This window comes from Lissotriton vulgaris, chromosome 11, assembly GCF_964263255.1.
Source record: "Lissotriton vulgaris chromosome 11, aLisVul1.2, whole genome shotgun sequence".
NCBI lineage: Eukaryota > Metazoa > Chordata > Amphibia > Caudata > Salamandridae > Lissotriton > Lissotriton vulgaris.
Genome location: NC_141699.1, coordinates 483,533,511 through 483,561,215, shown reverse-complemented (window position 1 = coordinate 483,561,215; position 27,705 = coordinate 483,533,511). Strand labels below are relative to the sequence as shown.

Sequence of the window (27,705 nt, the reverse complement as noted above, 5' to 3'; positions counted from 1 at the left end):
TATTTTTTTATGAAGCGTGTCTTGTTTAGGCTTTTGGACTCTTTCTTAGTACACTTAAGGGCCCGTTACCACCGCTGTAATATAGGGAAAAGAGGGTAGAAATGCGCAATGATTGATTACCACTCATCTGTGCCCTTTCACTCACTTTGAGTGATGCATGTTGCTATTTTTATTAATTGTATGAAAGCATGCAAAATAAGTGAGGACAACAGGGCACTGCTGGTACGTGCCCCGTCCTTCTGTTACTTTATTTTTTGGTCTCGGCCTGACATGAGCAGAGTATGGCTGGTATACGACAACAGTGACATCATACTCATGCAGCTGCGATGGCCGAGTGGTTAAGGCGTTGGACTCGAAATCCAATGGCGTTTCCCTGCGCAGGTTCGAATCCTGCTTGCAGCGTAGTGTGATTTTGCATGAACACCATTTGGTTTAGTTAAGGAAATGTTCACTTCTTGTTCGCAATCCTCATCAAGTCACAGAGTTAAATGGAAAAAACTCAAACTAGATGTAAACATTAAAACAATTTCCACACCTAGGAAGTGTTTTAGAGAGCAGGTGGCTCGGAAGGGTTTGTAGTCTGGACCTATCCTGCCTGATCTAGACAAGTTACGAAATGAGTAATTTTTTTTATGAAGCGTGTCTTGTTTAGGCTTTTGGACTCTTTCTGAGTACACTTAAGGGCCCGTTGCCACCGCCGTAATATATAGAAACGAGGGTAGAAATGTGCAGTGATTGATTACCGCTCATCTGTGCCCTGTCACTCATTTTGAGTGATGCATATTGCTATTTTTATTAATTGTATGAAAGTATGCGAAATAATTGAGGACAACAGGGCACTGCTGGTATGTGCCCCGTCCTTCCGTTACTTTATTTTTTAGGTCTCGACCTGACATGAGTAGCGCATGGCTCGTATACGACAACAGTGACATCATACTCACGCAGCTGCGATGGCCGAGTGGTTAAGGCGTTGGACTTGAAATCCAATGGGGTTTCTCCGCGTAGGTTTGAATCCTGCTTGCAGCGGCATGAGATTTTGCATGAACACAATTTGGTTTAGTTAAGTAAATGTTCACTTCTCATTACGCAATCCTCATCAAGTCACAGAGTTAAACTGCAAAAACTCATACTAGATGTAAACATTGAGACAATTTCCACACTCAGGAAGTGTTTTAGAGAGCAGGTGGCTCGGAAGGGTCCGTAGTCTGGACCTGTCCTGCCTGATCTAGACAAGTCATGAAAAGAGTACTTTTTTTTATGAAGCGTGTCTTGTTTAAGCTTTTGGACTCTTTCTGAGTACACTTAAGGGCCCGTTGCCACCGCCGTAATATAGGGAAACGAGGATAGAAATGTGCAGTGATTGATTACCGCTCATCGGTGCCCTGTCACTCACTTTGAGTGATGCGTATTGCTATTTTTATTAATTGTATGAAAGCATGCCAAATAAGTGAGGACAACAGGGCACTGCTGGTACGTGTCCCGTCCTTCTGTTACTTTATTTTTTATGTCTCGGCCTGACGTGAGTAGTGCATGGCTCGTATACGACAACTGTGACATCATACTCACGCAGCTGTGATGGCCGAGTGGTTAAGGCGTTGGACTTGAAATCCAATGGGGTTTCCCCGCGTAGGTTCGAATCCTGCTTGCAGTGTCATGAGATTTTGCATGAACACCATTTGGTTTAGTTAAGTAAATGTTTACTTCTTGTTACGCAATCCTCATCAAGTCACAGAGTTAAACGGCAAAAACTCAAACTAGATGTAAACATTGAAACAATTTCCACACCTAGGAAGTGTTTTAGAGAGCTGGTGGCTCGGAAGGGTTTGTAGTCTGGACCTGTCCTGCCTGATCTAGACAAGTCATGAAAAGAGTACTTTTTTTTATGAAGCGTGTCTTCTTTAAGCTTTTGGACTCTTTCTGAGTACACTTAAGGGCCCGTTGCCACCGCCGTAATATAGGGAAACGAGGATAGAAATGTGCAGTGATTGATTACCGCTCATCGGTGCCCTGTCACTCACTTTGAGTGATGCGTATTGCTATTTTTATTAATTGTATGAAAGTATGCGAAATAAGTGAGGACAACAGGGCACTGCTGGTATGTGCCCCGTCCTTCCGTTACTTTATTTTTTAGGTCTCGACCTGACATGAGTAGCGCAGGGCTCGTGTACGACAACAGTGACATCATACTCACGCAGCTGCGATGGCCGAGTGGTTAAGGCGTTGGACTTGAAATCCAATGGGTTTTCCCCACGTAGGTTCGAAACCTGCTTGCAGCGGCATGAGATTTTGCATGAACACTATTTGGTTAAGTTAAGTTAATGTTCACTTCTCATTACGCAATCCTCATCAAGTCACAGAGTTAAACGGCAAAAACTCAAACTAGATGTAAACATTGAGACAATTTCCACACCCAGGAAGTGTTTTAGAGAGCAGGTGCCTCGGAAGGGTTCGTAGTCTGGACCTGTCCTGCATGATCTAGACAAGTCATGAAAAGAGTAATTATTTTTTTATGAAGCGTGTCTTGTTTAGGCTTTTGGACTCTTTCTTAGTACACTTAAGGGCCCGTTACCACCGCCGTAATATAGGGAAAAGAGGGTAGAAATGCGCAATGATTGATTACCACTCATCTGTGCCTTTTCACTCACTTTGAGTGATGCATGTTGCTATTTTTATAAATTGTATGAAAGTATGCAAAATAAGTGAGGACAACAGGGCACTGCTGGTACGTGCCCCGTCCTTCTGTTACTTTATTTTTTGGTCTCGGCCTGACATGAGCAGAGTATGGCTCGTATACGACAACAGTGACATCATACTCATGCAGCTGCGATGGCCGAGTGGTTAAGGCGTTGGACTCGAAATCCAATGGGGTTTCCCTGCGCAGGTTCGAATCCTGCTTGCAGCGTAGTGTGATTTTGCATGAACACCATTCGGTTTAGTTAAGGAAATGTTCACTTCTTGTTCGCAATCCTCATCAAGTTACAGAGTTAAATGGAAAAAACTCAAACTAGATGTAAACATTGAGACAATTTCCACACCCAGGAAGTGTTTTAGAGAGCTGGTGGCTCAGAAGGGTTTGTAGTCTGGACCTGTCCTGCCTGATCTAGACAAGTCATGAAAAGAGTACTTTTTTTTATGATGCATGTCTTGTTTAGGCTTTTGGACTCTTTCTTAGTACACTTAAGGGCCTGTTACCACCGCCGTAATATAGGGAAAAGTGGGTAGAAACATGCAGTGATTGATTACCACTCATCTGTGCCCTTTCACTCACTTTGAGTGATGCATGTTGCTATTTTTATTAATTGTATGAAAGCATGCAAAATAAGTGAGGACAACAGGGCACTGCTGGTACGTGCCCCGTCCTTCCGTTACTTTATTTTTTTGGTCTCCGCCTGACATGAGCAGAGCATGGCTCGTATACGACAACAGTGACATCATACTCATGCAGCTGCGATGGCCGAGTGGTTAAGGCGTTCGACTCGAAATCCAATGGGGTTTCCCTGCGCAGGTTCGAATCCTGCTTGCAGCGTAGTGTGGTTTTGCATGAACACCATTTGGTTTAGTTAAGGAAATGTTCACTTCTCGTTACGCAATCCTCATCATGTCACAGAGTTAAATGGCAAAAACTCAAACTAGATGTAAACATTGAAACAATTTCCACACCTAGGAAGTGTTTTAGAGAGCAGGTGGCTCGGAAGGGTTTGTAGTCTGGACCTATCCTGCCTGATCTAGACAAGTTACGAAATGAGTAATTTGTTTTATGAAGCGTGTCTTGTTTAGGCTTTTGGACTCTTTCTGAGTACACTTAAGGGCCCGTTGCCACCGCCGTAATATATGGAAACGAGGGTAGAAATGTGCAGTGGTTGATTACCGCTCATCTGTGCCCTGTCACTCATTTTGAGTGATGCATATTGCTATTTTTATTAATTGTATGAAAGTATGCGAAATAAGTGAGGACAACAGGGCACTGCTGGTATGTGCCCCGTCCTTCCGTTACTTTATTTTTTAGGTCTCGACCTGACATGAGTAGCGCATGGCTCGTATACAACAACAGTGACATCATACTCACGCAGCTGCGATGGCCGAGTGGTTAAGGCGTTGGACTTGAAATCCAATGGGGTTTCCCCGTGTAGGTTCGAATCCTGCTTGTAGCGTCATGAGATTTTGCATGAACACCATTTGGTTTAGTTAAGGAAATGTTCACTTCTCGTTACGCAATCCTCATCAAGTCACAGAGTTAAATGGCAAAAACTCAAACTAGATGTAAACATCGAGACAATTTCCACACCCAGGAAGTGTTTTAGAGAGCAGGTGGCTCGGAAGGGTTCGTAGTCTGGACCTGTCCTGCCTGATCTAGACAAGTCATGAAAAGAGTACTTTTTTTTATGAAGCGTGTCTTGTTTAAGCTTTTGGACTCTTTCTGAGTACACTTAAGGGCCCGTTGCCACCGCCGTAATATAGGGAAACGAGGATAGAAATGTGCAGTGATTGATTACCGCTCATCGGTGCCCTGTCACTCACTTTGAGTGATGCGTATTGCTATTTTTATTAATTGTATGAAAGCATGCCAAATAAGTGAGGACAACAGGGCACTGCTGGTACGTGTCCCGTCCTTCTGTTACTTTATTTTTTATGTCTCGGCCTGACGTGAGTAGTGCATGGCTCGTATACGACAACTGTGACATCATACTCACGCAGCTGCGATGGCCGAGTGGTTAAGGCGTTGGACTTGAAATCCAATGGGGTTTCCCCGCGTAGGTTCGTATCCTGCTTGCAGCGTCATGAGATTTTGCATGAACACCATTTGGTTTAGTTAAGTAAATGTTTACTTCTTGTTACGCAATCCTCATCAAGTCACAGAGTTAAACGGCAAAAACTCAAACTAGATGTAAACATTGAGACAATTTCCACACCCAGGAAGTGTTTTAGAGAGCAGGTGCCTCGGAAGGGTTCGTAGTCTGGACCTGTCCTGCATGATCTAGACAAGTCATGAAAAGAGTAATTATTTTTTTATGAAGCGTGTCTTGTTTAGGCTTTTGGACTCTTTCTTAGTACACTTAAGGGCCCGTTACCACCGCTGTAATATAGGGAAAAGAGGGTAGAAATGCGCAATGATTGATTACCACTCATCTGTGCCCTTTCACTCACTTTGAGTGATGCATGTTGCTATTTTTATTAATTGTATGAAAGCATGTAAAATAAGTGAGGACAACAGGGCACTGCTGGTACGTGCCCCGTCCTTCTGTTACTTTATTTTTTGGTCTCGGCCTGACATGAGCAGAGTATGGCTCGTATACGACAACAGTGACATCATACTCATGCAGCTGCGATGGCCGAGTGGTTAAGGCGTTGGACTCGAAATCCAATGGCGTTTCCCTGCGCAGGTTCGAATCCTGCTTGCAGCGTAGTGTGATTTTGCATGAACACCATTTGGTTTAGTTAAGGAAATGTTCACTTCTTGTTCGCAATCCTCATCAAGTCACAGAGTTAAATGGAAAAAACTCAAACTAGATGTAAACATTAAAACAATTTCCACACCTAGGAAGTGTTTTAGAGAGCAGGTGGCTCGGAAGGGTTTGTAGTCTGGACCTATCCTGCCTGATCTAGACAAGTTACGAAATGAGTAATTTTTTTTATGAAGCGTGTCTTGTTTAGGCTTTTGGACTCTTTCTGAGTACACTTAAGGGCCCGTTGCCACCGCCGTAATATATCGAAACGAGGGTAGAAATGTGCAGTGATTGATTACCGCTCATCTGTGCCCTGTCACTCATTTTGAGTGATGCATATTGCTATTTTTATTAATTGTATGAAAGTATGCGAAATAAGTGAGGACAACAGGGCACTGCTGGTATGTGCCCCGTCCTTCCGTTACTTTATTTTTTAGGTCTCGACCTGACATGAGTAGCGCATGGCTCGTATACGACAACAGTGACATCATACTCACGCAGCTGCGATGGCCGAGTGGTTAAGGCGTTGAACTTGAAATCCAATGGGGTTTCTCCGCGTAGGTTTGAATCCTGCTTGCAGCGGCATGAGATTTTGCATGAACACCATTTGGTTTAGTTAAGTAAATGTTTACTTCTTGTTACGCAATCCTGATCAAGTCACAGAGTTAAACGGCAAAAACTCAAACTAGATGTAAACATTGAGACAATTTCCACACCCAGGAAGTGTTTTAGAGAGCAGGTGCCTCGGAAGGGTTCGTAGTCTGGACCTGTCCTGCATGATCTAGACAAGTCATGAAAAGAGTAATTATTTTTTTATGAAGCGTGTCTTGTTTAGGCTTTTGGACTCTTTCTTAGTACACTTAAGGGCCAGTTACCACCGCCGTAATATAGGGAAAAGAGGGTAGAAATGCGCAATGATTGATTACCACTCATCTGTGCCTTTTCACTCACTTTGAGTGATGCATGTTGCTATTTTTATTAATTGTATGAAAGCATGCAAAATAAGTGAGGACAACAGGGCACTGCTGGTACGTGCCCCGTCCTTCTGTTACTTTATTTTTTGGTCTCGGCCTGACATGAGCAGAGTATGGCTCGTATACGACAACAGTGACATCATACTCATGCAGCTGCGATGGCCGAGTGGTTAAGGCGTTGGACTCGAAATCCAATGGGGTTTCCCTGCGCAGGTTCGAATCCTGCTTGCAGCGTAGTGTGATTTTGCATGAACACCATTTGGTTTAGTTAAGGAAATGTTCACTTCTTGTTCGCAATCCTCATCAAGTTACAGAGTTAAATGGAAAAAACTCAAACTAGATGTAAACATTGAGACAATTTCCACACCCAGGAAGTGTTTTAGAGAGCTGGTGGCTCAGAAGGGTTTGTAGTCTGGACCTGTCCTGCCTGATCTAGACAAGTCATGAAAAGAGTACTTTTTTTTTATGATGCATGTCTTGTTTAGGCTTTTGGACTCTTTCTTAGTACACTTAAGGGCCTGTTACCACCGCCGTAATATAGGGAAAAGTGGGTAGAAACATGCAGTGATTGATTACCACTCATCTGTGCCCTTTCACTCACTTTGAGTGATGCATGTTGCTATTTTTATTAATTGTATGAAAGCATGCAAAATAAGTGAGGACAACAGGGCACTGCTGGTACATGCCCCGTCCTTCCGTTACTTTATTTTTTTGGTCTCCGCCTGACATGAGCAGAGCATGGCTCGTATACGACAACAGTGACATCATACTCATGCAGCTGCGATGGCCGAGTGGTTAAGGCGTTGGACTCGAAATCCAATGGGGTTTCCCTGCGCAGGTTCGAATCATGCTTGCAGCGTAGTGTGGTTTTGCATGAACACCATTTGGTTTGGTTAAGGAAATGTTCACTTCTCATTACGCAATCCTCATCAAGTCACAGAGTTAAATGGCAAAAACTCAAACTAGATGTAAACATTGAAACAATTTCCACACCTAGGAAGTGTTTTAGAGAGCAGGTGGCTCGGAAGGGTTTGTAGTCTGGACCTATCCTGCCTGATCTAGACAAGTTACGAAATGAGTAATGTTTTTTTATGAAGCGTGTCTTGTTTAGGCTTTTGGACTCTTTCTGAGTACACTTAAGGGCCCGTTGCCACCGCCGTAATATATGGAAACGAGGGTAGAAATGTGCAGTGGTTGATTACCGCTCATCTGTGCCCTGTCACTCATTTTGAGTGATGCATATTGCTATTTTTATTAATTGTATGAAAGTATGCGAAATAAGTGAGGACAACAGGGCACTGCTGGTATGTGCCCCGTCCTTCCGTTACTTTATTTTTTAGGTCTCGACCTGACATGAGTAGCGCATGGCTCGTATACAACAACAGTGACATCATACTCACGCAGCTGCGATGGCCGAGTGGTTAAGGCGTTGGACTTGAAATCCAATGGGGTTTCCCCGTGTAGGTTCGAATCCTGCTTGTAGCGTCATGAGATTTTGCATGAACACCATTTGGTTTAGTTAAGGAAATGTTCACTCCTCGTTACGCAATCCTCATCAAGTCACAGAGTTAAATGGCAAAAACTCAAACTAGATGTAAACATCGAGACAATTTCCACACCCAGGAAGTGTTTTAGAGAGCAGGTGGCTCGGAAGGGTTCGTAGTCTGGACCTGTCCTGCCTGATCTAGACAAGTCATGAAAAGAGTACTTTTTTATATGAAGCGTGTCTTGTTTAAGCTTTTGGACTCTTTCTGAGTACACTTAAGGGCCCGTTGCCACCGCCGTAATATAGGGAAACGAGGATAGAAATGTGCAGTGATTGATTACCGCTCATCGGTGCCCTGTCACTCACTTTGAGTGATGCGTATTGCTATTTTTATTAATTGTATGAAAGCATGCCAAATAAGTGAGGACAACAGGGCACTGCTGGTACGTGTCCCGTCCTTCTGTTACTTTATTTTTTATGTCTCGGCCTGACGTGAGTAGTGCATGGCTCGTATACGACAACTGTGACATCATACTCACGCAGCTGCGATGGCCGAGTGGTTAAGGCGTTGGACTTGAAATCCAATGGGGTTTCCCCGCATAGGTTCGAATCCTGCTTGCAGCGTCATGAGATTTTGCATGAACACCATTTGGTTTAGTTAAGTAAATGTTTACTTCTTGTTACGCAATCCTCATCAAGTCACAGAGTTAAACGGCAAAAACTCAAACTAGATGTAAACATTGAGACAATTTCCACACCCAGGAAGTGTTTTAGAGAGCAGGTGCCTCGGAAGGGTTCGTAGTCTGGACCTGTCCTGCATGATCTAGACAAGTCATGAAAAGAATAATTATTTTTTTATGAAGCGTGTCTTGTTTAGGCTTTTGGACTCTTTCTTAGTACACTTAAGGGCCCGTTACCACCGCTGTAATATAGGGAAAAGAGGGTAGAAATGCGCAATGATTGATTACCACTCATCTGTGCCCTTTCACTCACTTTGAGTGATGCATGTTGCTATTTTTATTAATTGTATGAAAGCATGCAAAATAAGTGAGGACAACAGGGCACTGCTGGTACGTGCCCCGTCCTTCTGTTACTTTATTTTTTGGTCTCGGCCTGACATGAGCAGAGTATGGCTGGTATACGACAACAGTGACATCATACTCATGCAGCTGCGATGGCCGAGTGGTTAAGGCGTTGGACTCGAAATCCAATGGCGTTTCCCTGCGCAGGTTCGAATCCTGCTTGCAGCGTAGTGTGATTTTGCATGAACACCATTTGGTTTAGTTAAGGAAATGTTCACTTCTTGTTCGCAATCCTCATCAAGTCACAGAGTTAAATGGAAAAAACTCAAACTAGATGTAAACATTAAAACAATTTCCACACCTAGGAAGTGTTTTAGAGAGCAGGTGGCTCGGAAGGGTTTGTAGTCTGGACCTATCCTGCCTGATCTAGACAAGTTACGAAATGAGTAATTTTTTTTATGAAGCGTGTCTTGTTTAGGCTTTTGGACTCTTTCTGAGTACACTTAAGGGCCCGTTGCCACCGCCGTAATATATCGAAACGAGGGTAGAAATGTGCAGTGATTGATTACCGCTCATCTGTGCCCTGTCACTCATTTTGAGTGATGCATATTGCTATTTTTATTAATTGTATGAAAGTATGCGAAATAAGTGAGGACAACAGGGCACTGCTGGTATGTGCCCCGTCCTTCCATTACTTTATTTTTTAGGTCTCGACCTGACATGAGTAGCGCATGGCTCGTATACGACAACAGTGACGTCATACTCACGCAGCTGCGATGGCCGAGTGGTTAAGGCGTTGAACTTGAAATCCAATGGGGTTTCTCCGCGTAGGTTTGAATCCTGCTTGCAGCGGCATGAGATTTTGCATGAACACAATTTGGTTTAGTTAAGTAAATGTTCACTTCTCATTACGCAATCCACATCAAGTCACAGAGTTAAACTGCAAAAACTCATACTAGATGTAAACATTGGGACAATTTCCACACTCAGGAAGTGTTTTAGAGAGCAGGTGGCTCGGAAGGGTTCGTAGTCTGGACCTGTCCTGCCTGATCTAGACAAGTCATGAAAAGAGTACTTTTTTTATGAAGCGTGTCTTGTTTAAGATTTTGGACTCTTTCTGAGTACACTTAAGGGCCCGTTGCCACCGCCGTAATATAGGGAAACGAGGATAGAAATGTGCAGTGATTGATTACCGCTCATCGGTGCCCTGTCACTCACTTTGAGTGATGCATATTGCTATTTTTATTAATTGTATCAAAGCATGCAAAGTAAGTGAGGACAACAGGGCACTGCTGGTACGTGCCCCGTCCTTCTGTTACTTTATTTTTTATGTCTCGGCCTGACGTGAGTAGTGCATGGCTCGTATACGACAACTGTGACATCATACTCACGCAGCTGCGATGGCTGAGTGGTTAAGGCGTTGGACTCGAAATCCAATGGGGTTTCCCCGCGTAGGTTCGAATCCTGCTTGTAGCGTCATGAGATTTTGCATGAACACCATTTGGTTTAGTTAAGGAAATGTTCACTTCTCGTTACGCAATCCTCATCAAGTCACAGAGTTAAATGGCAAAAACTCAAACTAGATGTAAACATTGAGACAATTTCCACACCCAGGGAGTGTTTTAGAGAGCAGGTGGCTCGGAAGGGTTCGTAGTCTGGACCTGTCCTGCCTGATCTAGACAAGTCATGAAAAGAGTACTTTTTTTTATGAAGCGTGTCTTGTTTAAGCTTTTGGACTCTTTCTGAGTACACTTAAGGGCCCGTTGCCAACGCCGTAATATAGGGAAACGAGGATAGAAATGTGCATTGATTGATTACCGCTCATCGGTGCCCTGTCACTCACTTTGAGTGATGCGTATTGCTATTTTTATTAATTGTATGAAAGCATGCCAAATAAGTGAGGACAACAGGGCACTGCTGGTATGTGTCCCGTCCTTCTGTTACTTTATTTTTTATGTCTCGGCCTGACGTGAGTAGTGCATGGCTCGTATACGACAACTGTGACGTCATACTCACGCAGCTGCGATGGCCGAGTGGTTAAGGCGTTGGACTTCAAATCCAATGGAGTTTCCCTGCGTAGGTTCGAATCCTGCTTGCAGCGCCATGAGATTTTGCATGAACACCATTTGGTTTAGTTAAGTAAATGTTTACTTCTTGTTACGCAATCCTCATCGAGTCACAGAGTTAAACGGCAAAAACTCAAACTAGATGTAAACATTGAAACAATTTCCACACCTAGGAAGTGTTTTAGAGAGCTGGTGGCTCGGAAGGGTTCGTAGTCTGGACCTGTCCTGCCTGATCTAGACAAGTCATGAAAAGAGTACTTTTTTTTATGAAGTGTGTCTTGTTTAAGCTTTTGGACTCTTTCTGAGTACACTTAAGGGCCCGTTGCCACCGCCGTAATATAGGGAAACGAGGATAGAAATGTGCAGTGATTGATTACCGCTCATCGGTGCCCTGTCACTCACTTTGAGTGATGCATATTGCTATTTTTATTAATTGTATGAAAGTATGCGAAATAAGTGAGGACAACAGGGCACTGCTGGTATGTGCCCCGTCCTTCCGTTACTTTATTTTTTAGGTCTCGACCTGACAGGAGTAGCGCAGGGCTCGTATACGACAACAGTGACATCATACTCACGCAGCTGCGATGGCCGAGTGGTTAAGGCGTTGGACTTGAAATCCAATGGGGTTTCCCCACGTAGGCTCGAAACCTGCTTGCAGCGGCATGAGATTTTGCATGAACACTATTTGGTTAAGTTAAGTTAATGTTCACTTCTCATTACGCAATCCTCATCAAGTCACAGAGTTAAACTGCAAAAACTCAAACTAGATGTAAACATTGAGACAATTTCCACACCCAGGAAGTGTTTTAGAGAGCAGGTGGCTCGGAAGGGTTCGTAGTCTGGACCTTTCCTACCTAATCTAGACAAGTCATGAAAAGAGTACTTTTTTTTATGAAGCGTGTCTTGTTTAAGCTTTTGGACTCTTTCTGAGTACACTTAAGGGCCCGTCGCCACCGCCGTAATATAGGGAAACGAGGATAGAAATGTGCAGTGATTGATTACCGCTCATCGGTGCCCTGTCACTCACTTTGAGTGATGCGTATTGCTATTTTTATTAATTGTATGAAAGCATGCAAAATAAGTGAGGACAACAGGGCACTGCTGGTACGTGCCCCGTCCTTCTGTTACTTTATTTTTTATGTCTCGGCCTGACGTGAGTAGTGCATGGCTAGTATACGACAACTGTGACATCACACTCACGCAGCTGCGATGGCTGAGTGGTTAAGGCGTTGGACTTGAAATCCAATGGGCTTTCCCCTCGTAGGTTCGAATCCTGCTTGCAGCGTCATGAGATTTTGCATGAACACCATTTGGTTTAGTTAAGTAAATGTTTACTTCTTGTTACGCAATCCTCATCAAGTCACAGAGTTAAACGGCAAAAACTCAAACTAGATGTAAACATTGAGACAATTTCCACACCCAGGAAGTGTTTTAGAGAGCAGGTGCCTCGGAAGGGTTCGTAGTCTGGACCTGTCCTGCATGATCTAGACAAGTCATGAAAAGAGTAATTATTTTTTTATGAAGCGTGTCTTGTTTAGGCTTTTGGACTCTTTCTTAGTACACTTAAGGGCCCGTTACCACCGCCGTAATATAGGGAAAAGAGGGTAGAAATGCGCAATGATTGATTACCACTCATCTGTGCCTTTTCACTCACTTTGAGTGATGCATGTTGCTATTTTTATTAATTGTATGAAAGCATGCAAAATAAGTGAGGACAACAGGGCACTGCTGGTACGTGCCCCGTCCTTCTGTTACTTTATTTTTTGGTCTCGGCCTGACATGAGCAGAGTATGGCTCGTATACGACAACAGTGACATCATACTCATGCAGCTGCGATGGCCGAGTGGTTAAGGCGTTGGACTCGAAATCCAGTGGGGTTTCCCTGCGCAGGTTCGAATCCTGCTTGCACCGTAGTGTGATTTTGCATGAACACCATTTGGTTTAGTTAAGGAAATGTTCACTTCTTGTTCGCAATCCTCATCAAGTTACAGAGTTAAATGGAAAAAACTCAAACTAGATGTAAACATTGAGACAATTTCCACACCCAGGAAGTGTTTTAGAGAGCTGGTGGCTCAGAAGGGTTTGTAGTCTGGACCTGTCCTGCCTGATCTAGACAAGTCATGAAAAGAGTACTTTTTTTATGATGCATGTCCTGTTTAGGCTTTTGGACTCTTTCTTAGTACACTTAAGGGCCTGTTACCACCGCCGTAATATAGGGAAAAGTGGGTAGAAACATGCAGTGATTGATTACCACTCATCTGTGCCCTTTCACTCACTTTGAGTGATGCATGTTGCTATTTTTATTAATTGTATGAAAGCATGCAAAATAAGTGAGGACAACAGGGCACTGCTGGTACGTGCCCCGTCCATCCGTTACTTTATTTTTTTGGTCTCCGCCTGACATGAGCAGAGCATGGCTCGTATACGACAACAGTGACATCATACTCATGCAGCTGCGATGGCCGAGTGGTTAAGGCGTTGGACTCGAAATCCAATGGGGTTTCCCTGCGCAGGTTCGAATCCTGCTTGCAGCGTAGTGTGATTTTGCATGAACACCATTTGGTTTAGTTAAGGAAATGTTCACTTCTCGTTACGCAATCCTCATCAAGTCACAGAGTTAAATGGCAAAAACTCAAACTAGATGTAAACATTGAAACAATTTCCACACCTAGGAAGTGTTTTAGAGAGCAGGTGGCTCGGAAGGGTTTGTAGTCTGGACCTATCCTGCCTGATCTAGACAAGTTACGAAATGAGTAATTTTTTTTATGAAGCGTGTCTTGTTTAGGCTTTTGGACTCTTTCTGAGTACACTTAAGGGCCCGTTGCCACCGCCGTAATATATGGAAACGAGGGTAGAAATGTGCAGTGGTTGATTACCGCTCATCTGTGCCCTGTCACTCATTTTGAGGGATGCATATTGCTATTTTTATTAATTGTATGAAAGTATGCGAAATAAGTGAGGACAACAGGGCACTGCTGGTATGTGCCCCGTCCTTCCGTTACTTTATTTTTTAGGTCTCGACCTGACATGAGTAGCGCATGGCTCGTATACGACAACAGTGACATCATACTCACGCAGCTGCGATGGCCGAGTGGTTAAGGTGTTGGACTTGAAATCCAATGGGGTTTCCCCGCGTAGGTTTGAATCCTGCTTGCAGCGGCATGAGATTTTGCATGAACACCATTTGGTTTAGTTAAGTAAATGTTCACTTCTCATTACGCAATCCTCATCAAGTCACAGAGTTAAACTGCAAAAACTCAAACTAGATGTAAACATTGAGACAATTTCCACACTCAGGAAGTGTTTTAGAGAGCAGGTGGCTCGGAAGGGTTCGTAGTCTGGACCTGTCCTGCCTGATCTAGACAAGTCATGAAAAGAGTACTTTTTTTATGAAGCGTGTCTTGTTTAAGCTTTTGGACTCTTTCTGAGTACACTTAAGGGCCCGTTGCCACCGACGTAATATAGGGAAACGAGGATAGAAATGTGCAGTGATTGATTACCGCTCATCGGTGCCCTGTCACTCACTTTGAGTGATGCGTATTGCTATTTTTATTAATTGTCTGAAAGCATGCAAAATACGTGAGGACAACAGGGCACTGCTGGTATGTGCCCCGTCCTTCTGTTACTTTAATTTTTTATGTCTCGGCCTGACGTGAGTAGTGCATGGCTCGTATACGACAACTGTGACATCACACTCACGCAGCTGCGATGGCCGAGTGGTTAATGCTTTGGACTTGAAATCCAATGGGGTTTCCCCGCGTAGGTTCGAATCCTGCTTGCAGCGTCATGAGATTTTGCATGAACACCATTTGGTTTAGTTAAGTAAATGTTTACTTCTTGTTACGCAATCCTCATCAAGTCACAGAGTTAAACGGCAAAAACTCAAACTAGATGTAAACATTGAGACAATTTCCACACCCAGGAAGTGTTTTAGAGAGCAGGTGCCTCGGAAGAGTTCGTAGTCTGGACCTGTCCTGCATGATCTAGACAAGTCATGAAAAGAGTAATTATTTTTTTATGAAGCGTGTCTTGTTTAGGTTTTTGGACTCTTTCTTAGTACACTTAAGGGCCTGTTACCACCGCCGTAATATAGGGAAAAGTGGGTAGAAACATGCAGTGATTGATTACCACTCATCTGTGCCCTTTCACTCACTTTGAGTGATGCATGTTGCTATTTTTATTAATTGTATGAAAGCATGCAAAATAAGTGAGGACAACAGGGCACTGCTGGTACGTGCCCCGTCCTTCCGTTACTTTATTTTTTTGGTCTCCGCCTGACATGAGCAGAGCATGGCTCGTATACGACAACAGTGACATCATACTCATGCAGCTGCGATGGCCGAGTGGTTAAGGCGTTGGACTCGAAATCCAATGGGGTTTCCCTGCGCAGGTTCGAATCCTGCTTGCAGCTTAGTGTGATTTTGCATGAACACCATTTGGTTTAGTTAAGGAAATGTTCACTTCTCGTTACGCGATCCTCATCAAGTTACAGAGTTAAATGGCAAAAACTCAAACTAGATGTAAACATTGAAACAATTTCCACACCTAGGAAGTGTTTTAGAGAGCAGGTGGCTCGGAAGGGTTTGTAGTCTGGACCTATCCTGCCTGATCTAGACAAGTTACGAAATGAGTAATTTTTTTTATGAAGCGTGTCTTGTTTAGGCTTTTGGACTCTTTCTGAGTATACTTAAGGGCCCGTTGCCACCGCCGTAATATATGGAAACGAGGGTAGAAATGTGCAGTGGTTGATTACCGCTCATCTGTGCCCTGTCACTCATTTTGAGTGATGCATATTGCTATTTTTATTAATTGTATGAAAGTATGCGAAATAAGTGAGGACAACAGGGCACTGCTGGTATGTGCCCCGTCCTTCCGTTACTTTATTTTTCAGGTCTCGACCTGACATGAGTAGCGCATGGCTCGTATACGACAACAGTGACATCATACTCACGCAGCTGCGATGGCCGAGTGGTTAAGGCGTTGGACTTGAAATCCAATGGGGTTTCCCCGTGTAGGTTCGAATCCTGCTTGTAGCGTCATGAGATTTTGCATGAACACCATTTGGTTTAGTTAAGGAAATGTTCACTTCTCGTTACGCATTCCTTATCAAGTCACAGAGTTAAATGGCAAAAACTCAAACTAGATGTAAACATCGAGACAATTTCCACACCCAGGAAGTGTTTTAGAGAGCAGGTGGCTCGGAAGGGTTCGTAGTCTGGACCTGTCCTGCCTGATCTAGACAAGTCATGAAAAGAGTACTTTTTTTTATGAAGCGTGTCTTGTTTAAGCTTTTGGACTCTTTCTGAGTACACTTAAGGGCCCGTTGCCACCGCCGTAATATAGGGAAACGAGGATAGAAATGTGCAGTGATTGATTACCGCTCATCGGTGCCCTGTCACTCACTTTGAGTGATGCGTATTGCTATTTTTATTAATTGTATGAAAGCATGCCAAATAAGTGAGGACAACAGGGCACTGCTGGTACGTGCCCCGTCCTTCCGTCACTTTATTTTTTATGTCTCGGCCTGACGTGAGTAGTGCATGGCTCGTATACGACAACTGTGACATCATACTCACGCAGCTGCGATGGCCGAGTGGTTAAAGCGTTGGACTTGAAATCCAATGGGGTTTCCCTGCGTAGGTTCGAATCCTGCTTGCAGCGTCATGAGATTTTGCATGAACACCATTTGGTTTAGTTAAGTAAATGTTTACTTCTTGTTACGCAATCCTCATCAAGTCACAGAGTTAAACGGCAAAAACTCAAACTAGATGTAAACATTGAGACAATTTCCACACCCAGGAAGTGTTTTAGAGAGCAGGTGCATCGGAAGGGTTCGTAGTCTGGACCTGTCCTGCATGATCTAGACAAGTCATGAAAAGAGTAATTATTTTTTTATGAAGCGTGTCTTGTTTAGGCTTTTGGACTCTTTCTTAGTACACTTAAGGGCCCGTTACCACCGCTGTAATATAGGGAAAAGAGGGTAGAAATGCGCAATGATTGATTACCACTCATCTGTGCCCTTTCACTCACTTTGAGTGATGCATGTTGCTATTTTTATGAATTGTATGAAAGCATGCAAAATAAGTGAGGACAACAGGGCACTGCTGGTACGTGCCCCGTCCTTCTGTTACTTTATTTTTTGGTCTCGGCCTGACATGAGCAGAGTATGGCTCGTATACGACAACAGTGACATCATACTCATGCAGCTGTGATGGCCGAGTGGTTAAGGCGTTGGACTCAAAATCCAATGGGGTTTCCCTGCGCAGGTTTCAATCCTGCTTGCAGCGTAGTGTGATTTTGCATGAACACCATTTGGTTTAGTTAAGGAAATGTTCACTTCTTGTTCGCAATCCTCATCAAGTCACAGAGTTAAATGGAAAAAACTCAAACTAGATGTAAACATTGAGACAATTTCCACACCCAGGAAGTGTTTTAGAGAGCTGGTGGCTCGGAAGGGTTTGTAGTCTGGACCTGTCCTGCCTGATCTAGACAAGTCATGAAAAGAGTACTTTTTTTATGATGCATGTCTTGTTTAGGCTTTTGGACTCTTTCATAGTACACTTAAGGGCCTGTTACCACCACCGTAATATAGGGAAAAGTGGGTAGAAACATGCAGTGATTGATTACCACTCATCTGTGCCCTTTCACTCACTTTGAGTGATGCATGTTGCTATTTTTATTAATTGTATGAAAGCATGCAAAATAAGGGAGGACAACAGGGCACTGCTGGTACGTGCCCCGTCCTTCCGTTACTTTAATTTTTTTGGTCTCCGTCTGACATGAGCAGAGCATGGCTCGTATACGACAACAGTGACATCATACTCATGCAGCTGCGATGGCCGACTGGTTAAGGCGTTGGACTCGAAATCCAATGGGGTTTCCCTGCGCAGGTTCGAATCCTGCTTGCAGCGTAGTATGATTTTGCATGAACACCATTTGGTTTAGTTAAGGAAATGTTCACTTCTCGTTATGCAATCCTCATCAAGTCACAGAGTTAAATGGCAAAAACTCAAACTAGATGTAAACATTAAAACAATTTCCACACCTAGGAAGTGTTTTAGAGAGCAGGTGGCTCGGAAGGGTTTGTAGTCTGGACCTATCCTGCCTGATCTAGACAAGTTACGAAATGAGTAATTTTTTTTATGAAGCGTGTCTTGTTTAGGCTTTTGGACTCTTTCTGAGTACACTTAAGGGCCCTTTGCCACCGCCGTAATATATCGAAACGAGGGTAGAAATGTGCAGTGATTGATTACCGCTCATCTGTGCCCTGTCACTCATTTTGAGTGATGCATATTGCTATTTTTATTAATTGTATGAAAGTATGCGAAATAAGTGAGGACAACAGGGCACTGCTGGTATGTGCCCCGTCCTTCCGTTACTTTATTTTTTAGGTCTCGACCTGACATGAGTAGCGCATGGCTAGTATACGACAACAGTGACATCATACTCACGCAGCTGCGATGGCCGAGTGGTTAAGGCGTTGGACTTGAAATCCAATGGGGTTTCTCCGCGTAGGTTTGAATCCTGCTTGCAGCGGCATGAGATTTTGCATGAACACAATTTGGTTTAGTTAAGTAAATGTTCACTTCTCATTACGCAATCCCCATCAAGTCACAGAGTTAAACTGCAAAAACTCATACTAGATGTAAACATTGGGACAATTTCCACACTCAGGAAGTGTTTTAGAGAGCAGGTGGCTCGGAAGGGTTCGTAGTCTGGACCTGTCCTGCCTGATCTAGACAAGTCATGAAAAGAGTACTTTTTTTATGAAGCGTGTCTTGTTTAAGCTTTTGGACTCTTTCTGAGTACACTTAAGGGCCCGTTGCCACCGCCGTAATATAGGGAAACGAGGATAGAAATGTGCAGTGATTGATTACCGCTCATCGGTGCCCTGTCACTCACTTTGAGTGATGCATATTGCTATTTTTAATAATTGTATCAAAGCATGCAAAGTAAGTGAGGACAACAGGGCACTGCTGGTACGTGCCCCGTCCTTCTGTTACTTTATTTTTTATGTCTCGGCCTGACGTGAGTAGTGCATGGCTCGTATACGACAACTGTGACATCATACTCACGCAGCTGCGATGGCCGAGTGGTTAAGGTGTTGGACTTGAAATCCAATGGGGTTTCCCCGCGTAGGTTCGAATCCTGCTTGTAGCGTCATGAGATTTTGCATGAACACCATTTGGTTTAGTTAAGGAAATGTTCACTTCTCGTTACGCAATCCTCATCAAGTCACAGAGTTAAATGGCAAAAACTCAAACTAGATGTAAACATTGAGACAATTTCCACACCCAGGGAGTGTTTTAGAGAGCAGGTGGCTCGGAAGGGTTCGTAGTCTGGACCTGTCCTGCCTGATCTAGACAAGTCATGAAAAGAGTACTTTTTTTTATGAAGCGTGTCTTGTTTAAGCTTTTGGACTCTTTCTGAGTACACTTAAGGGCCCGTTGCCAACGCCGTAATATAGGGAAACGAGGATAGAAATGTGCATTGATTGATTACCGCTCATCGGTGCCCTGTCACTCACTTTGAGTGATGCGTATTGCTATTTTTATTAATTGTATGAAAGCATGCCAAATAAGTGAGGACAACAGGGCACTGCTGGTACGTGTCCCGTCCTTCTGTTACTTTATTTTTTGTGTCTCGGCCTGACGTGAGTAGTGCATGGCTCGTATACGACAACTGTGACATCATACTCACGCAGCTGCGATGGCCGAGTGGTTAAGGCGTTGGACTTGAAATCCAATGGAGTTTCCCTGCGTAGGTTCGAATCCTGCTTGCAGCGTCATGAGATTTTGCATGAACACCATTTGGTTTAGTTAAGTAAATGTTTACTTCTTGTTACGCAATCCTCATCAAGTCACAGAGTTAAACGGCAAAAACTCAAACTAGATGTAAACATTGAAACAATTTCCACACCTAGGAAGTGTTTTAGAGAGCAGGTGGCTCGGAAGGGTTTGTAGTCTGGACCTATCCTGCCTGATCTAGACAAGTTACGAAATGAGTAATTTTTTTTATGAAGCGTGTCTTGTTTAGGCTTTTGGACTCTTTCTGAGTACACTTAAGGGCCCGTTGCCACCGCCGTAATATATGGAAACGAGGGTAGAAATGTGCAGTGATTGATTACCGCTCATCTGTGCCCTATCACTCATTTTGAGTGATGCATATTGCTATTTTTATTAATTGTATGAAAGTATGCGAAATAAGTGAGGACAACAGGGCACTGCTGGTATGTGCCCCGTCCTTCCGTTACTTTATTTTTTAGGTCTCGACCTGACATGAGTAGCGCATGGCTCGTATACGACAACAGTGACATTATACTAACGCAGCTGCGATGGCCGAGTGGTTAAGGCGTTGGACTTGAAATCCAATGGGGTTTCCCCACGTAGGTTGGAATCCTGCTTGCAGCGGCATGAGATTTTGCATGAACACCATTTGGTTAAGTTAAGTAAATGTTCACTTCTCATTACGCAATCCTCATCAAGTCACAGAGTTAAACTGCAAAAACTCAAACTAGATGTAAACATTGAGACAATTTCCACACCCAGGAAGTGTTTTAGAGAGCAGGTGCCTCGGAAGGGTTCGTAGTCTGGACCTGTCCTACCTGATCTAGACAAGTCATGAAAAGAGTACTTTTTTTATGAAGCGTGTCTTGTTTAAGCTTTTGGACTCTTTCTGAGTACACTTAAGGGCCCGTTGCCACCGCCGTAATATAGGGAAACGAGGATAGAAATGTGCAGTGATTGATTACCGCTCATCGGTGCCCTGTCACTCACTTTGAGTGATGCGTATTGCTATTTTTATTAATTGTATGAAAGCATGCAAAATAAGTGAGGACAACAGGGCACTGCTGGTACGTGCCCCGTCCTTCTGTTACTTTATTTTTTATGTCTCGGCCTGACGTGAGTAGTGCATGGCTCGTATACGACAACTGTGACATCATACTTACGCAGCTGCAATGGCCGAGTGGTTAAGGCGTTGGACTTGTAATCCAATGGGGTTTCCCCTCGTAGGTTCGAATCTTGCTTGCAGCGTCATGAGATTTTGCATGAACACCATTTGGTTTAGTTAAGTAAATGTTTACTTCTTGTTACGCAATCCTCATCAAGTCACAGAGTTAAACGGCAAAAACTCAAACTAGATGTAAACATTGAAACAATTTCCACACCTAGGAAGTGTTTTAGAGAGCTGGTGGCTCGGAAGGGTTTGTAGTCTGGACCTGTCCTGCCTGATCTAGACAAGTCATGAAAAGAGTACTTTTTTTTATGAAGCGTGTCTTCTTTAAGCTTTTGGACTCTTTCTGAGTACACTTAAGGGCCTGTTGCCACCGCCGTAATATAGGGAAACGAGGATAGAAATGTGCAGTGATTGATTACCGCTCATCGGTGCCCTGTCACTCACTTTGAGTGATGCGTATTGCTATTTTTATTAATTGTATGAAAGTATGCGAAATAAGTGAGGACAACAGGGCACTGCTGGTATGTGCCCCGTCCTTCCGTTACTTTATTTTTTAGGTCTCGACCTGACATGAGTAGCGCAGGGCTCGTATACGACAACAGTGACATCATACTCACGCAGCTGCGATGGCCGAGTGGTTAAGGCGTTGGACTTGAAATCCAATGGGGTTTCCCCACGTAGGTTCTAAACCTGCTTGCAGCGGCATGAGATTTTGCATGAACACTATTTGGTTAAGTTAAGTTAATGTTCACTTCTCATTACGCAATCCTCATCAAGTCACAGAGTTAAACTGCAAAAACTCAAACTAGATGTAAACATTGAGACAATTTCCACACCCAGGAAGTGTTTTAGACAGCAGGTGGCTCGGAAGGGTTCGTAGTCTGGACCTGTCCTACCTGATCTAGACAAGTCATGAAAAGAGTACTTTTTTTATGAAGCGTGTCTTGTTTAAGCTTTTGGACTCTTTCTGAGTACACTTAAGGGCCCGTTGCCACCGCCGTAATATAGGGAAACGAGGATAGAAATGTGCAGTGATTGATTACCGCTCATCGGTGCCCTGTCACTCACTTTGAGTGATGCGTATTGCTATTTTTATTAATTGTATGAAAGCATGCAAAATAAGTGAGGACAACAGGGCACTGCTGGTACGTGCCCCGTCCTTCTGTTACTTTATTTTTTATGTCTCGGCCTGACGTGAGTAGTGCATGGCTAGTATACGACAACTGTGACATCACACTCACGCAGCTGCGATGGCTGAGTGGTTAAGGCGTTGGACTTGAAATCCAATGGGCTTTCCCCTCGTCGGTTCGAATCCTGCTTGCAGCGTCATGAGATTTTGCATGAACACCATTTGGTTTAGTTTAGTAAATGTTTACTTCTTGTTACGCAATCCTCATCAAGTCACAGAGTTAAACGGCAAAAACTCAAACTAGATGTAAACATTGAGACAATTTCCACACCCAGGAAGTGTTTTAGAGAGCAGGTGCCTCGGAAGGGTTCGTAGTCTGGACCTGTCCTGCATGATCTAGACAAGTCATGAAAAGAGTAATTATTTTTTTATGAAGCGTGTCTTGTTTAGGCTTTTGGACTCTTTCTTAGTACACTTAAGGGCCCGTTACCACCGCCGTAATATAGGGAAAAGAGGGTAGAAATGCGCAATGATTGATTACCACTCATCTGTGCCTTTTCACTCACTTCGAGTGATGCATGTCGCTATTTTTATTAATTGTATGAAAGCATGCAAAATAAGTGAGGACAACAGGGCACTGCTGGTACGTGCCCCGTCCTTCTGTTACTTTATTTTTTGGTCTCGGCCTGACATGAGCAGAGTATGGCTCGTATACGACAACAGTGACATCATACTCATGCAGCTGCGATGGCCGAGTGGTTAAGGCGTTGGACTCGAAATCCAATGGGGTTTCCCTGCGCAGGTTCGAATCCTGCTTGCACCGTAGTGTGATTTTGCATGAACACCATTTGGTTTAGTTAAGGAAATGTTCACTTCTTGTTCGCAATCCTCATCAAGTTACAGAGTTAAATGGAAAAAACTCAAACTAGATGTAAACATTGAGACAATTTCCACACCCAGGAAGTGTTTTAGAGAGCTGGTGGCTCAGAAGGGTTTGTAGTCTGGACCTGTCCTGCCTGATCTAGACAAGTCATGAAAAGAGTACTTTTTTTTTATGATGCATGTCTTGTTTAGGCTTTTGGACTCTTTCTTAGTACACTTAAGGGCCTGTTACCACCGCCGTAATATAGGGAAAAGTGGGTAGAAACATGCAGTGATTGATTACCACTCATCTGTGCCCTTTCACTCACTTTGAGTGATGCATGTTGCTATTTTTATTAATTGTATGAAAGCATGCAAAATAAGTGAGGACAACAGGGCACTGCTGGTACGTGCCCCGTCCTTCCGTTACTTGATTTTTTTGGTCTCCGCCTGACATGAGCAGAGCATGGCTCGTATACGACAACAGTGACACCATACTCATGCAGCTGCGATGGCTGAGTGGTTAAGGTGTTGGACTCGAAATCCAATGGGGTTTCCCTGCGCAGGTTCGAATCTTGCTTGCAGCGTAGTGTGATTTTGCATGAACACCATTTGGTTTAGTTAAGGAAATGTTCACTTCTCGTTACGCAATCCTCATCAAGTCACAGAGTTAAATGGCAAAAACTCAAACTAGATGTAAACATTGAAACAATTTCCACACCTAGGAAGTGTTTTAGAGAGCAGGTGGCTCGGAAGGGTTTGTAGTCTGGACCTATCCTGCCTGATCTAGACAAGTTACGAAATGAGTAATTTTTTTTATGAAGCGTGTCTTGTTTAGGCTTTTGGACTCTTTCTGAGTACACTTAAGGGCCCGTTGCCACCGCCGTAATATATGGAAACGAGGGTAGAAATGTGCAGTGGTTGATTACCGCTCATCTGTGCCCTGTCACTCATTTTGAGTGATGCATATTGCTATTTTTATTAATTGTATGAAAGTATGCGAAATAAGTGAGGACAACAGGGCACTGCTGGTATGTGCCCCGTCCTTCCGTTACTTTATTTTTTAGGTCTCGACCTGACATGAGTAGCGCATGGCTCGTATACGACAACAGTGACATCATACTCACGCAGTTGCGATGGCCGAGTGGTTAAGGTGTTGGACTTGAAATCCAATGGGGTTTCCCTGCGTAGGTTTGAATCCTGCTTGCAGCGGCATGAGATTTTGCATGAACACCATTTGGTTTAGTTAAGTAAATGTTCACTTCTCATTACGCAATCCTCATCAAGTCACAGAGTTAAACTGCAAAAACTCAAACTAGATGTAAACATTGAGACAATTTCCACACTCAGGAAGTGTTTTAGAGAGCATGTGGCTCGGAAGGGTTCGTAGTCTGGACCTGTCCTGCCTGATCTAGACAAGTCATGAAAAGAGTACTTTTTTTTATGAAGCGTGTCTTGTTTAAGCTTTTGGACTCTTTCTGAGTACACTTAAGGGCCCGTTGCCACCGACATAATATAGGGAAACGAGGATAGAAATGTGCAGTGATTGATTACCGCTCATCTGTGCCCTGTCACTCACTTTGAGTGATGCGTATTGCTATTTTTATTAATTGTCTGAAAGCATGCAAAATAAGTGAGGACAACAGGGCACTGCTGGTACGTGCCCCGTCCTTCTGTTACTTTATTTTTTATGTCTCGGCCTGACGTGAGTAGTGCATGGCTCGTATACGACAACTGTGACATCACACTCACGCAGCTGCGATGGCCGAGTGGTTAAGGCGTTGGACTTGAAATCCAATGGGGTTTCCCCGCGTAGGTTTGAATCCTGCTTGCAGCGTCATGAGATTTTGCATGAACACCATTTGGTTTAGTTAAGTAAATGTTTACTTCTTGTTACGCAATCCTCATCAAGTCACAGAGTTAAACGGCAAAAACTCAAACTAGATGTAAACATTGAGACAATTTCCACACCCAGGAAGTGTTTTAGAGAGCAGGTGCCTCGGAAGAGTTCGTAGTCTGGACCTGTCCTGCATGATCTAGACAAGTCATGAAAAGAGTAATTATTTTTTTATGAAGCGTGTCTTGTTTAGGCTTTTGGACTCTTTCTTAGTACACTTAAGGGCCCGTTACCACCGCTGTAATATAGGGAAAAGAGGGTAGAAATGCGCAATGATTGATTACCACTCATCTGTGCCCTTTCACTCACTTTGAGTGATGCATGTTGCTATTTTTATTAATTGTATGAAAGCATGCAAAATAAGTGAGGACAACAGGGCACTGCTGGTACGTGCCCCGTCCTTCTGTTACTTTATTTTTTGGTCTCGGCCTGACATGAGCAGAGTATGGCTCGTATACGACAACAGTGACATTATACTCATGCAGCTGCGATGGCCGAGTGGTTAAGGCGTTGGACTCGAAATCCAATGGGGTTTCCCTGCGCAGGTTCGAATCCTGCTTGCAGCGTAGTGTGATTTTGCATGAACACCATTTGGTTTAGTTAAGGAAATGTTCACTTCTTGTTCGCAATCCTCATCAAGTCACAGAGGTAAATGGAAAAAACTCAAACTAGATGTAAACATTAAAACAATTTCCACACCTAGGAAGTGTTTTAGAGAGCAGGTGGCTCGGAAGGGTTTGTAGTCTGGACCTATCCTGCCTGATCTAGACAAGTTACGAAATGAGTAATTTTTTTTATGAAGCGTGTCTTGTTTAGGCTTTTGGACTCTTTCTGAGTACACTTAAGGGACCGTTGCCACCGCCGTAATATATAGAATTGAGGGTAGAAATGTGCAGTGATTGATTACCGCTCATCTGTGCCCTGTCACTCATTTTGAGTGATGCATATTGCTATTTTTATTAATTGTATGAAAGTATGCGAAATAAGTGAGGACAACAGGGCACTGCTGGTATGTGCCCCGTCCTTCTGTTACTTTATTTTTTAGGTCTCGACCTGACATGAGGAGCGCATGGCTCGTATACGACAACATTGACATCATACTCACGCAGCTGCGATGGCCGAGTGGTTAAGGCGTTGGACTTGAAATCCAATGGGGTTTCTCCGTGTAGGTTTGAATCCTGCTTGCAGCGGAATGAGATTTTGCATGAACACCATTTGGTTTAGTTAAGGAAATGTTCACTTCTTGTTACGCATTCCTTATCAAGTCACAGAGTTAAATGGAAAAAACTCAAACTAGATGTAAACATTGAGACAATTTCCACACCCAGGAAGTGTTTTAGAGAGCTGGTGGCTCAGAAGGGTTTGTAGTCTGGACCTGTCCTGCCTGATCTAGACAAGTCATGAAAAGAGTACTTTTTTTTATGATGCATGTCTTGTTTAGGCTTTTGGACTCTTTCTTAGTACACTTAAGGGCCTGTTACCACCGCCGTAATATAGGGAAAAGTGGGTAGAAACATGCAGTGATTGATTACCACTCATCTGTGCCCTTTCACTCACTTTGAGTGATGCATGTTGCTATTTTTATTAATTGTATGAAAGCATGCAAAATAAGTGAGGACAACAGGGCACTGCTGGTACGTGCCCCGTCCTTCCGTTACTTTATTTTTTTGGTCTCCGCCTGACATGAGCAGAGCATGGCTCGTATACGACAACAGTGACATCATACTCATGCAGCTGCGATGGCCGAGTGGTTAAGGCGTTGGACTCGAAATCCAATGGGGTTTCCCTGCGCAGGTTCGAATCCTGCTTGCAGCGTAGTGGGATTTTGCATGAACACCATTTGGTTTAGTTAAGGAAATGTTCACTTCTCGTTACGCAATCCTCATCAAGTCACAGAGTTAAATGGCAAAAACTCAAACTAGATGTAAACATTGAAACAATTTCCACACCTAGGAAGTGTTTTAGAGAGCAGGTGGCTCGGAAGGGTTCGTAGTCTGGACCTGTCCTGCCTGATCTAGACAAGTCATGAAAAGAGTACTTTTTTTATGAAGCGTGTCTTGTTTAAGCTTTTGGACTCTTTCTGAGTACACTTAAGGGCCCGTTGCCACCGCCGTAATATAGGGAAACGAGGATAGAAATGTGCAGTGATTGATTACCGCTCATCAGTGCCCTGTCACTCACTTTGAGTGATGCGTATTGCTATTTTATTAATTGTATGAAAGCATGCAAAATAAGTGAGGACAACAGGGCACTGCTGGTACGTGCCCCGTCCTTCTGTTACTTTATTTTTTATGTCTCGGCCTGACGTGAGTAGTGCATGGCTCGTATACGACAACTGTGACATCATACTCACGCAGCTGCGATGGCCGAGTGGTTAAGGTGTTGGACTTGAAATCCAATGGGGTTTACCTGCGCAGGTTCGAATCCTGCTTGCAGAGTAGTGTGATTTTGCATGAACACCATTTGGTTTAGTTAAGGAAATGTTCACTTCTCGTTACGCAATCCTCATCAAGTCACAGAGTTAAATGGCAAAAACTCAAACTAGATGTAAACATTGAAACAAATTCCACACCTAGGAAGTGTTTTAGAGAGCAGGTGGCTCGGAAGGGTTTGTAATCTGGACCTATCCTGCCTGATCTAGACAAGTTACGAAATGAGTAATTTTTTTTATGAAGCGTGTCTTGTTTAGGCTTTTGGACTCTTTCTGAGTACACTTAAGGGCCCGTTGCCACCGCCGTAATATATGGAAACGAGGGTAGAAATGTGCAGTGGTTGATTACCGCTCATCTGTGCCCTGTCACTCATTTTGAGTGATGCATATTGCTATTTTTATTAATTGTATGAAAGTATGCGAAATAAGTGAGGACAA

The 27,705-nt window shown here is 43.6% G+C and overlaps 30 non-coding genes across 30 annotated transcripts; all 30 read left to right on the top strand.

The window, feature by feature from the left end:
- Window positions 1-320: 320 nt before the first annotated feature.
- On the top strand, window positions 321-402 carry TRNAS-CGA (transfer RNA serine (anticodon CGA)). Its single transcript has one exon. It is a non-coding gene; the product is annotated as a tRNA-Ser (tRNA).
- A 1,167-nt stretch (window positions 403-1,569) lies between these two features.
- Window positions 1,570-1,651, top strand: TRNAS-UGA (transfer RNA serine (anticodon UGA)). Its single transcript has one exon. It is a non-coding gene; the product is annotated as a tRNA-Ser (tRNA).
- Window positions 1,652-2,820: 1,169 nt separating this feature from the next.
- Window positions 2,821-2,902, top strand: TRNAS-CGA (transfer RNA serine (anticodon CGA)). The gene has a single exon. It is a non-coding gene; the product is annotated as a tRNA-Ser (tRNA).
- Window positions 2,903-3,444: 542 nt separating this feature from the next.
- Window positions 3,445-3,526, top strand: TRNAS-CGA (transfer RNA serine (anticodon CGA)). Its single transcript has one exon. It is a non-coding gene; the product is annotated as a tRNA-Ser (tRNA).
- A 543-nt stretch (window positions 3,527-4,069) lies between these two features.
- TRNAS-UGA (transfer RNA serine (anticodon UGA)) lies at window positions 4,070-4,151 on the top strand. The gene has a single exon. It is a non-coding gene; the product is annotated as a tRNA-Ser (tRNA).
- Window positions 4,152-4,694: 543 nt separating this feature from the next.
- TRNAS-UGA (transfer RNA serine (anticodon UGA)) lies at window positions 4,695-4,776 on the top strand. The gene has a single exon. It is a non-coding gene; the product is annotated as a tRNA-Ser (tRNA).
- Window positions 4,777-5,320: 544 nt separating this feature from the next.
- On the top strand, window positions 5,321-5,402 carry TRNAS-CGA (transfer RNA serine (anticodon CGA)). Its single transcript has one exon. It is a non-coding gene; the product is annotated as a tRNA-Ser (tRNA).
- A 1,168-nt stretch (window positions 5,403-6,570) lies between these two features.
- TRNAS-CGA (transfer RNA serine (anticodon CGA)) lies at window positions 6,571-6,652 on the top strand. Its single transcript has one exon. It is a non-coding gene; the product is annotated as a tRNA-Ser (tRNA).
- A 543-nt stretch (window positions 6,653-7,195) lies between these two features.
- On the top strand, window positions 7,196-7,277 carry TRNAS-CGA (transfer RNA serine (anticodon CGA)). The gene has a single exon. It is a non-coding gene; the product is annotated as a tRNA-Ser (tRNA).
- A 544-nt stretch (window positions 7,278-7,821) lies between these two features.
- Window positions 7,822-7,903, top strand: TRNAS-UGA (transfer RNA serine (anticodon UGA)). Its single transcript has one exon. It is a non-coding gene; the product is annotated as a tRNA-Ser (tRNA).
- A 543-nt stretch (window positions 7,904-8,446) lies between these two features.
- On the top strand, window positions 8,447-8,528 carry TRNAS-UGA (transfer RNA serine (anticodon UGA)). Its single transcript has one exon. It is a non-coding gene; the product is annotated as a tRNA-Ser (tRNA).
- Window positions 8,529-9,072: 544 nt separating this feature from the next.
- TRNAS-CGA (transfer RNA serine (anticodon CGA)) lies at window positions 9,073-9,154 on the top strand. Its single transcript has one exon. It is a non-coding gene; the product is annotated as a tRNA-Ser (tRNA).
- A 1,166-nt stretch (window positions 9,155-10,320) lies between these two features.
- TRNAS-CGA (transfer RNA serine (anticodon CGA)) lies at window positions 10,321-10,402 on the top strand. The gene has a single exon. It is a non-coding gene; the product is annotated as a tRNA-Ser (tRNA).
- A 2,419-nt stretch (window positions 10,403-12,821) lies between these two features.
- TRNAS-CGA (transfer RNA serine (anticodon CGA)) lies at window positions 12,822-12,903 on the top strand. The gene has a single exon. It is a non-coding gene; the product is annotated as a tRNA-Ser (tRNA).
- A 541-nt stretch (window positions 12,904-13,444) lies between these two features.
- Window positions 13,445-13,526, top strand: TRNAS-CGA (transfer RNA serine (anticodon CGA)). The gene has a single exon. It is a non-coding gene; the product is annotated as a tRNA-Ser (tRNA).
- A 543-nt stretch (window positions 13,527-14,069) lies between these two features.
- Window positions 14,070-14,151, top strand: TRNAS-UGA (transfer RNA serine (anticodon UGA)). The gene has a single exon. It is a non-coding gene; the product is annotated as a tRNA-Ser (tRNA).
- Window positions 14,152-14,694: 543 nt separating this feature from the next.
- Window positions 14,695-14,776, top strand: TRNAS-UGA (transfer RNA serine (anticodon UGA)). The gene has a single exon. It is a non-coding gene; the product is annotated as a tRNA-Ser (tRNA).
- A 545-nt stretch (window positions 14,777-15,321) lies between these two features.
- TRNAS-CGA (transfer RNA serine (anticodon CGA)) lies at window positions 15,322-15,403 on the top strand. The gene has a single exon. It is a non-coding gene; the product is annotated as a tRNA-Ser (tRNA).
- A 543-nt stretch (window positions 15,404-15,946) lies between these two features.
- On the top strand, window positions 15,947-16,028 carry TRNAS-UGA (transfer RNA serine (anticodon UGA)). Its single transcript has one exon. It is a non-coding gene; the product is annotated as a tRNA-Ser (tRNA).
- A 543-nt stretch (window positions 16,029-16,571) lies between these two features.
- TRNAS-UGA (transfer RNA serine (anticodon UGA)) lies at window positions 16,572-16,653 on the top strand. Its single transcript has one exon. It is a non-coding gene; the product is annotated as a tRNA-Ser (tRNA).
- Window positions 16,654-17,197: 544 nt separating this feature from the next.
- Window positions 17,198-17,279, top strand: TRNAL-CAA (transfer RNA leucine (anticodon CAA)). Its single transcript has one exon. It is a non-coding gene; the product is annotated as a tRNA-Leu (tRNA).
- A 542-nt stretch (window positions 17,280-17,821) lies between these two features.
- On the top strand, window positions 17,822-17,903 carry TRNAS-CGA (transfer RNA serine (anticodon CGA)). Its single transcript has one exon. It is a non-coding gene; the product is annotated as a tRNA-Ser (tRNA).
- Window positions 17,904-19,070: 1,167 nt separating this feature from the next.
- Window positions 19,071-19,152, top strand: TRNAS-UGA (transfer RNA serine (anticodon UGA)). The gene has a single exon. It is a non-coding gene; the product is annotated as a tRNA-Ser (tRNA).
- A 543-nt stretch (window positions 19,153-19,695) lies between these two features.
- On the top strand, window positions 19,696-19,777 carry TRNAS-UGA (transfer RNA serine (anticodon UGA)). Its single transcript has one exon. It is a non-coding gene; the product is annotated as a tRNA-Ser (tRNA).
- Window positions 19,778-20,944: 1,167 nt separating this feature from the next.
- On the top strand, window positions 20,945-21,026 carry TRNAT-UGU (transfer RNA threonine (anticodon UGU)). The gene has a single exon. It is a non-coding gene; the product is annotated as a tRNA-Thr (tRNA).
- A 1,793-nt stretch (window positions 21,027-22,819) lies between these two features.
- On the top strand, window positions 22,820-22,901 carry TRNAS-CGA (transfer RNA serine (anticodon CGA)). The gene has a single exon. It is a non-coding gene; the product is annotated as a tRNA-Ser (tRNA).
- A 543-nt stretch (window positions 22,902-23,444) lies between these two features.
- On the top strand, window positions 23,445-23,526 carry TRNAS-CGA (transfer RNA serine (anticodon CGA)). The gene has a single exon. It is a non-coding gene; the product is annotated as a tRNA-Ser (tRNA).
- A 1,168-nt stretch (window positions 23,527-24,694) lies between these two features.
- Window positions 24,695-24,776, top strand: TRNAS-UGA (transfer RNA serine (anticodon UGA)). Its single transcript has one exon. It is a non-coding gene; the product is annotated as a tRNA-Ser (tRNA).
- Window positions 24,777-25,320: 544 nt separating this feature from the next.
- Window positions 25,321-25,402, top strand: TRNAS-CGA (transfer RNA serine (anticodon CGA)). The gene has a single exon. It is a non-coding gene; the product is annotated as a tRNA-Ser (tRNA).
- Window positions 25,403-26,569: 1,167 nt separating this feature from the next.
- Window positions 26,570-26,651, top strand: TRNAS-CGA (transfer RNA serine (anticodon CGA)). The gene has a single exon. It is a non-coding gene; the product is annotated as a tRNA-Ser (tRNA).
- Window positions 26,652-27,705: the final 1,054 nt, after the last annotated feature.